Here is a 9,070-nt window from a genome sequence, read left to right as displayed (position 1 = left end):
GCAAGGGTCAGCATATTATGGCAAATGGGTGCTATCTTTTTGTTCACGTGAAATGTAGCGAGCCAATCATTTTCCGGAACCACAGCCTACTCAAACGCTACTGCTTGCACGATGTCCACATTGCACAAAACATACCAGGCTCGATTTTCCTAATCTTTGGCAGAGATATTAACAGGGGTGAGGCAGCTGAATCAGATTTGGGAGCAGTTTTTGGAGCAGAAGAACCTTGATTTGGAGCAGAAAAACGACATTTATTATGTCACCTTAGGAGCTTAAAAAAATCAAATTTTTGGCAACTCGGGTGGGGAGGAGTGCACGTTTTAATCGGTTTTGAACGTACATAACACTGAAACAGACTTTCAATAAAGTTTTTTCTACCAGATTATCACAAGGTACGAGCTGCACTACCTTTTTACAAACCACAAATATTGAATTGAAAAACTAAGTAATCTTCAGGCGCTTTCTTTACCATGCGAGTGCCGAAATTAATTTTGTAATCCCAGACACGGCTTTACGCACAAGTGTAGACTCGTCACTGCAAAAGTTGCGTAAAACGAGGTGACAGTCGTCGCACCCTTGGGTATTTCAATACCCAAAGTGTACGTTCACTACGATCGTAATTTGAGTAACGTTGGTATGTTTAGCCACCTCCCTTTTGGCATTAAATTTCCCTTCAGATAGAAGAACCATAATTACAAGCGTGAAATAAAAGAGAGTTTCAGAATAACGTACGCAGACGTACGCCAACAGTTAGCGAACACTATTTCTTGCGCAGTTTGCACTGAGCATGCGCCGTATATTCAGCCGCTTCTGCGCTTAGCGGACGGAAGAATAGCGGACGCTATTTTAGCAAAATAAGCAAAATAGCATGCGTACGTGAGGCCGCTTGCGTTTCCGACATGGCGGCAAATAGCGCGACAACCATTCACGGTTCCGCTCTTCTGTGGACAGTAATTTGCTTCCGATGGACCAAGTTCTTTGCCCCCGTGTTTTTACATACGTCGAGTGGTTAGCACGTCGCCCTCACGCAGCTCTGTATCGTCCTAACATCGCTGACTGTCCGAATGAAGCTTGCAGCCAAGCCAGCGACAGAAGCTGTGTGTGTGGTGTTGTAAACACGTTCGCTTCGCGATGAAATGCGACGTGCTTCTGCGGGTGGATAGTGCTTCCCATGGACTAAATTATCTTTCTCGAGCGACGTACGACTCAACATCACATGGGGTATGTGCAGTGTACGTGGCTAAAAGCCTTCTTCAGCTTGCGCGCCAGAGTTAAGTGACTTGCTGTTCGGCCCCGCAAACCGTGCGCGAGGTGAGTGCCGAATTTACGACGGGCAGGAGGAGGCAACCAATCGCCTGTCAATCGCGGTTCAGACTTGCAACGTACGTTGTGATGTTGTGTTCGTTCGAAACGCATCTCTGGATTGTTTTGAAGTTGAACAAAACGTATGCGTCAAACCCGGGCATTCGGTTCAGCGCGTTCTCTGCAGGGGTGGAACAGGGTCCATGGGTTTGGGAGCAGTCCTGGGAGCCGGCAAAAGTGCCTTTTGTAGCAGGCTTGGAGCAGCCATAGATGCATTTTTGGAGCAGGTTTGGAGAAGCTAGAAATGTTATTTCGAGCACGTGTAACACGATTTCACAGCATTATGGTGCTTTCCTGATCTCCCTACAGGCCGCTGTGCGAGTTTCCCGCCAATTACCTAAGGCGTTCTACTATGCACTAGAACCCACTCTCAACCAGGAATGCAGTTCTTGTACTATATCTGGAGGTTTACAAAATGCGGAGTCATCTACCTTCGGCCCCAGCGAGTGCATTGCATTATCACCGTTTGAACGCCAAACCTCACACGGAGAGTCGAAAGAGATCAGGTAACAGGCCTTGCTTCGTGTCCAGCAAACAGCAGTGTTTACGCGACCCCACGGCGGCATTCCGTAAAACAAGGTGTTTGCTTGCATTTTTTCCACCGAACAGCGGTTTCACTGCGCGCAAAGCTGAACATAGCTTTTTCATCACCCGTCACAGGGATCCGAGAGTCTGCGAACTTTCGCCGCAGACAACGTACCTAACTAGAGCGTGTCAGAAGGCCCTATTAACATTAGACCATCCTCCACTAAGCAAAGCCAACCCCAAAGTTGAATAGAATTGAATTGAAGTTTATTTGTTCTTTTCTGAATACAAAAAAACAAGGGGGGGGGGGGGCAAAAGGCAACCAGCATCCCTCCATTTAGCAGGGAGTTCATTTCAAGTTTCAAATTAATTTCCGTTTCAAGTTCACAGGTGAAAATAAGTAGATACCTCAAAGCAAAAGGGCACCGAATTAACAAGCGAGGGTAAAGCGTCCAAGACCCTGTTTGTCCATATCAAATAACTCTTATATCAAGTAACTCTGGCGCCAACGACAAAAACAAAAAGGAAAAAAAAAAAAGGCGGCGCATTGGCCAATCAGAGACGCGGAACGGGGGGCTTGTTTCGGGCGCGCGTGCTCGTGCAAATCAGCGGTTCGAAAACGATCTTCGCGAAATCGGCGGTAACACTCGGTCTCCTCATGCAAAGCCGTTTTGAGATAGCGCAAAATACCCACGTAGAAAGCAGCTACAAGGCTAGCCCAAGATGGCTGCCGCCGGCAGTCTGCTGCGCGTGTAGCGCGAACGTGACGTTCAAGCTTTTTTAGCCTGCGTTTTGCGGCTCCCGCTGCGTTAACAAAGTCGAAGATTTCTCCCAAACAAATGCAGCAGTGAAACTTTTAGAGTGGGTGCTTCAAGTTACGGAGACTTCAAAAAAAGTGTTTTGGCAGTGGCTATTTTGCCGGCAGCCAGCAGATTAGTCTGGGAGAAAAGTTGCCGGCAGTTCCTTCCCATTGGCTGGCCCAGACCACGTGATTATTCTGCCAGCACATTTTCGCGGGTGCTATTTTGCCGGCTGCCGGCACATTAGCCTGGGAGAAAAGTTGCCGGGAATTCCCCGGCAATTCTGCCCCTGGGTGCCAACTCCTCAGTAGAAGATGTCAACTTTAACGTTGGGGACAAGTTTTCGAGCTTTGCTGCGCTTGAGGAGAAAATATTGATTGGTACTCTTCAGTGAATTACGTCCAGTTACAGAAATGAGTCGGCAAGATTGCGGCGGGCATGTCGAACTTTGACTCAGCCCGACGCGAACTTTGACACTTTGATTACAGACACTTTGATTTGTGTTTATTGTTATACCACTTGCCGTGTGTGCGTACCAGCAAGCAGCCGAGAGCTAACGTTTGGCAGTGTAGTGATTGTGCATAAGTTGCTGTTTTTAATCTGTCTGATTGTGTTTGGTATATGAACGCAGAATTAGATGTTTTTTGGACGTCTGCCTGCTTTGCATAATTCCATGTAGAAATATTGCTTTTACTGAAGTTCGTGTTTAAAATTTCATAGCACCGAAATAAACAGTGGTGAATTCTAGCCATGCGATCTTGCTTTTTTGGCTGATCAGGTCGTTACAGTACGACTTTGCTTGAAATTCACAACAAAGAAAACACCAAGGAACATTCACTGTCTGTAATCAAAGTGTCAAAGTTCACGTCGGGCTGAGTCAAAGTTCGACATGCCTGCAGCAATCTTGCCGACTCGTTTCTATAACCGGACACAATTCACTGAACAGTACCAATCAATCTTTTCTCCTCAAGCTCGGCAAAGCTCGAAAACTTGTCCCCAACGTTAAAGTTGACACCTCCTTCTGCCGCAGCATTGGCGCCCATGAACAGCCTGGAAAGCTTTTGAAACAGCCTGACGCAGGAAGACAAATTTGTATCAAAACTGCGCAATATGCGCAGCTGTCTCCCCCAGTATAAACAAAAACAAACTGCACGGCCATGCTGATATTAAAACATTTACAAACATTAACAGGTTTGAACTTGACAATACAGTTAAACCTCGATATAACGAAGTCGTACTTGCGGGCGAAAATTTCGTTAAATCGAGAATTTCGTAAAATCGAGGTTTCGATTTTACAGTTAATTTAACTAGTTATTGAGGTTTTAAAACCTTGCCCATCGCTCAGAAACAACTGCTATGTAGTTACCTCTCCACTTAAAGCGAAATTTGTACTAAAACTGGCCGTGAAAATTGTGTGAATTAAGAGCTTCAACACTTAGGCAATGGAATTCGGATAGCCAACAGTAGCTCGTGTCGTCGTAAAACCGGTGCTTTTTCCGCAACGCCTCATTAAATATGATAGCAGACTAGGTTTCCACTTTTTCTCTTTTCATTTCGGTCACTACTAAACGCCGCTGTTAGACAACTGAACCCGCGTCCATGCCCCGTGAACTTCACCCCGGCGAGGCGCTGGTTCGAAGTTACGCCTCTTTTCGTTTGTTCAGTGGTAAGCTTAGGCGCAGCATTGAGGGGTGCGGTGGGCCAACAGCGGAAGGGTGCTATAAAGCTTTCGAAAGACTTTTTTCATGCACAAAGGCACTGCAGTATGGGTGCGTGATGCAACCACGACACTCGAGATAAAGCCATGATTGAGAGTTGAGCGGAGTACACACGGACCGCTTCATTTTGAGGAGCAGCGGTTACGTGCTCCCGCTAAAGCAGAAAGCTTACATTAAATATCTTCTGGCCAAATTTGATTAAGCAATTACTTTTATGCCCGCTGAGCCCTAAAGAAACCGATTTCTCTGCATCGCAGCTGTCTAATGAACACGTTTTGACCACGTTCGGAGAGCAATTTATTGCCACCAGCACTCAATGTTCAAGCCGTAGTAAAGAAGTCCGTAAGCAGTGCTTGGCGTTTCTTGACCAGGGTGGGCTATTGGACACTCGGATGCTGACAGCGCTAACAAGGCTTGCTCTTAAAGGAGTACTGACACGAAATTTTTATGTTACGTTTTTTTCGCTGCTATGCGTGCCTTCCAGCCCACTAATCATAGAATGACAGATTAGACGGTCAAGCGCAGCGTAAACATTCATTTACGGCGCCGTTTATTCGTGCCAGTTTCGGTTTCGACAAAAAAACGCCGAGCGGCCGCTATGACAGCATGTATCACACGGCATCACCATTCTTGCCGTATCGCTGCCTCGCTGGAAGCGCGCGCCCAGACCGGCCGAGGTCTTCGCCGTCCCCACAGGCCCGAGCAGCATGACGTCAGTCCCGAAACCATGACGTGTACACACGCCCGAGCAGCGCGCGCCAACCACAGCCAGCGCGTCGGCTTCGTCACAGGAGCCCCGACGTCGACAGTTTGGGGCACGTAGCAGATGATGTCACGTCGACCTGCTCTGGCCTTTCTCGTGCGGGCGAAGATTAAGGGGGGACGAGGGTCTTAAAACTAACTTTTTTATTTATGGGTAGAAACTTATGAAAACTTGCACACGGATGTGCTTTTCTCTGTAGATTTCAAATATGCAATTATATTTGAGCTGGTGCTGTTAGTTCAAAAGTTATCATACAAAGTCTAAACCACAATTACGTAATTTCTTACGCAGCTTTAATGAACTTTCACATTGCATTTTGTCGCTTTTAATTACATGAATGGATAGCCAGAGAGGTCCCATACCCGATGACATTCTTCGTTTTTCTCTAAAGTCACGGCATCCTAAAAAAATATGTCAAGTACAAAAAATGGCAGTATTGGATATTTTGGCTCATCAAAATAACTGCAAGACATTATTTATGCGTAGCCTAAACAGAAAAACTAAGAATGTCATCGGCTGCCTCAGGCTGTACTGAAAAAAATGGTACCAAGATTGACCTTATGAAGCAAAAAGAAGTTTCCAAAAAGCTGCGTAAGGCTGAGGGAAGTGACCAAAAATATGAAACTGAGAAAACTGCATTTGAAGTTTGGCCATGTGTTATGAGATGAACCGTCAGTAGTGTAGCTTCAAAATTTCCCAGTAACAAAGACATGTTCTTCCCATTTTCAAATCTGTCTTTGGATTCCAAAAATGTCAACTAGAACTGGAGATACAAAAGGCCAAGTAACGGACCCCATCAGGAATTTAGCAAAATTTATCGACTTCGAATCGGTTGGCATTTTGTTAGCGTTGTGAAATCTGGTGGCGTCTTGCTGGCGTCGTGAAAACTGCAACAGTCCTTCGTGAAGTGCCATCATCTATTACAGTGCACTGTGGTACCCAGAATATTGTGTACGGCAAAAGTGTGAGGGTGAAACTTGCTTTAGGTGCCCCCCTTTTTTTGTTCTTTGGTGAGGCTATTTCATTCGCGGTTTTTATGCTGAAAGTTTGAGAGGATACAGGGGTGGGACACTGCGCAGTGTGTTTTCCGCAAATGCATCATGTTGTTGGCCTCAAAAGGGTCTTTTGGGGAAAATAAATGTAGCCGAAAGGCAAACTTTCTTGGCCTATGGGGATAAACCCATAGACGCCTTTTTCCTTCAAGCCGTGCATGGTGCGGCTATCTCCATCGGACATCACGGTTGTGTACCGCAGCCCATTCTTGGAGAGCGAGCGCTTGAACATTATCAGGGCTGCCTCTACCTCCATGTGTCCTGCACCACAGTCAATGTTTCGCTGACACTCATGGTCTGCCAGCCAATCTTCGTAGCCCTCATCTGAAGCTTTGGGTCCGATGGCGCAACCTAAGCAAAAGTTAGAGAGGACTACATGATCAATCACCAAGCCGGTGTACACTTCAATGATGCAGCCCACTCCAATGTGTGACAACCATCCCCTTGTCATCCACGTGCCATCAAACATCACATCTACGTTGTTTGGCGGCTGACCAAGGTCCGAGTACAAGTCCTTGATGGCACGCACACTATCAGCTTCAGAGGCTGCTGCAGTGTCCTCGCAAACCTGAACCACTTTCCTCAAGTGCGCTTGGAATGAATGTCTTGTGGTGCAGGCCTCTGTGGGACAAGTTCATACCAGCACAAAAATCTGACAGAGCAGTCACCCCCTTCCCGATGCTTTGAATACTTTTCAAAGCCCTCATATTCACTTCAAAAAGAGTGATATTGCCAGATCCTTCGGTCGTTGGCGAGGAAAAACGTTCTACACGGTGTTCACAAACCGAGCACGTCACCTCGAGCTTCACGGCGAGGCCGTACTGCCGGTCAGGCTTCCTCAAATCCGGCGCCGCCAGCCCGCACTTGCCGCGCCTGACGTGCGCAAAAAGGTCCTTCAGCATTGCAAAATCCACTAAGACAAAATCTGTGCCGGATTCTTCCTCTGAGTGCGCCAAATCCACTTCAAGGAGGTCGAATTTCCGCTGCGTTGCTGACTTGGTCTCCATTCCGCGCTTGACCTCGTCCGCGTGTTCCGTACGCGCGGCGATCTCCTCCGCCGTGTAATACCTCGTGTCAAGCCGGCAGGACGTGCTTGGACCAGGTATGGATTCCGGAGGTGGTTGGTCAGGCGATGGGGCAGGCGAGGCAATACGAGGCGGCGAACGATTCTCATCCGGCGGAGTCGAGCGGCCCGAAGTCGCACCACGCGACCTTGGGATAGGCGGACGACGCTTTCGCTTCCCGTGTGCATGACGGGTCGTCTTCTTCAAACGTACGTCTCCTGGCATCATTCACGAAAGTACGCAATGGAAGAATTAGAGGAAACTGTAAAAAAAACTGCTCTAAGCGAGCGCTGCGCCAGAAGAGCGGACTCCGTCAGACGAGCGTAGCAGACGCCATGATGGCGACCGCCATGACAGCAGTCGCGCCGACCAATGGGAGGGGTCGTACGGCGAACTCAAACCGCGCGCGCCCGCTCTAGCCAATCGGCGGCCGAGAAGGTGCCTTCGGAAAACTGGCAAGGGCGGTCGTTCTACTCAAGCGACGCCATTTTGAGATATCGCAAAATGCGCACAAAGAAACAAGCTTCAAAACAAGACCAAGATGGCGGCGATCGGTCGGCTGCTTCGCCCGCGGGGCGCGCGGGAATTTGAAGCAACTTTTGCCCAATTCGGGGCATTTCGTGGCCCTCGAGGCGTTTCAAAACATGATTTTAGAGTATTTCCCGATGGAATTTCGCGTTGATATTTTGATGGCAGGTGCTTGAAGGTACAATAATTCCAAAAATTAGATTTTCTCAAAATCGATATTTTGGCCATTTTTGACCATTCTAAGACCCGCGTCCACCCTTAAAATGGATTTTAAATATGTTTCGCTGAACGGTTGCTGTTGAAACTTGCTGAGAGATATCTCCTGATAAAAAGGAAGCGTTTTACATAGTTATCTCAGCTTTGAAATTTCGTGTCAGTACTCCTTTAAACATTCGCGTGCGATTGCGTGCCTCCGCAAAACGTCGATGGCATCCATTACTTCGGTGGCCTTCGGTTTCACCGACACTTCCTCACGCTCATGTTCGGAACACTTTTCTTTCCCTTGAAGTGTTCATGCTGCTTATAAGACTCATCTAATGATGGACGAACAAAATATTTATGTGGTTATCAGCGAGCACAACCTAGAGCAGCACCACCATGAGCAGAACGCGTAGAAAAACACTTGAAGTAGGCTTCGGCAGCCTAAGCATAGAGGGCGCTGGCGTAGGCAACGATGGAGACGCCGAAATGGCGACCGCACTATTAAACCATCCGGTTTTTGAGCAGCTTCTTTCATCGCTTTTAACTATTGTCAACCGCATAATTCACCGCTTTTCTTTTATTTTAGCCTTTAAGAGTTAATGTGAGTATTGAATATTTTCAATGCAGGCTCTGAGAGGCAAAACAAAACGCGCCTCGACCGGACTTTCGTTCTTCCTTTCTCGCTATGAATTCGTTAAATCGAAAGCGCCGCACGAAATCACTTCGTAAAATCGAGATAAAAATACATGGATTTAGCAAAATTTTGGTAGAAAACTTCCCTAAAGTTCACCAAGACCTGTCTCAAAAAGGGACTACTGTGCATCTCCCAGCAACAACAAGGGTTGGGTACTATGCCTCAAGTTCTTACTAACGCTACTCACAGCTGCTCCCTGCCCAAGTACAGTTACGTAACGAACCAAGCACACTGCCAACAATAGCATCCCACTATAACTAGCAAGGCACCTGGCATTGAAACTCATTCCTGCTGGCCCTAGCAGCTGGCAAAAACATCCAACAAACCAGAAACGATGTTGACCTATGCCGCCATACTCCTCAA

At 47.3% G+C, this 9,070-nt stretch overlaps 1 protein-coding gene across 4 annotated transcripts in view; it reads right to left on the bottom strand.

The window, feature by feature from the left end:
* Window positions 1–9,070, bottom strand: part of Mrtf (Myocardin-related transcription factor) — a 234,930-nt gene that overhangs the window by 27,447 nt on the left and 198,413 nt on the right. The window lies entirely within an intron of this gene.

This window comes from Haemaphysalis longicornis, unplaced genomic scaffold (assembly GCF_048455015.1).
Source record: "Haemaphysalis longicornis isolate Haplotype H1 unplaced genomic scaffold, Haemaphysalis longicornis Haplotype H1 scaffold_5, whole genome shotgun sequence".
NCBI classification, from domain to species: domain Eukaryota; kingdom Metazoa; phylum Arthropoda; class Arachnida; order Ixodida; family Ixodidae; genus Haemaphysalis; species Haemaphysalis longicornis.
The sequence above is the reverse complement of the archived record's forward strand: the minus strand, read 5'-3'. Positions and strand labels throughout refer to the sequence as shown.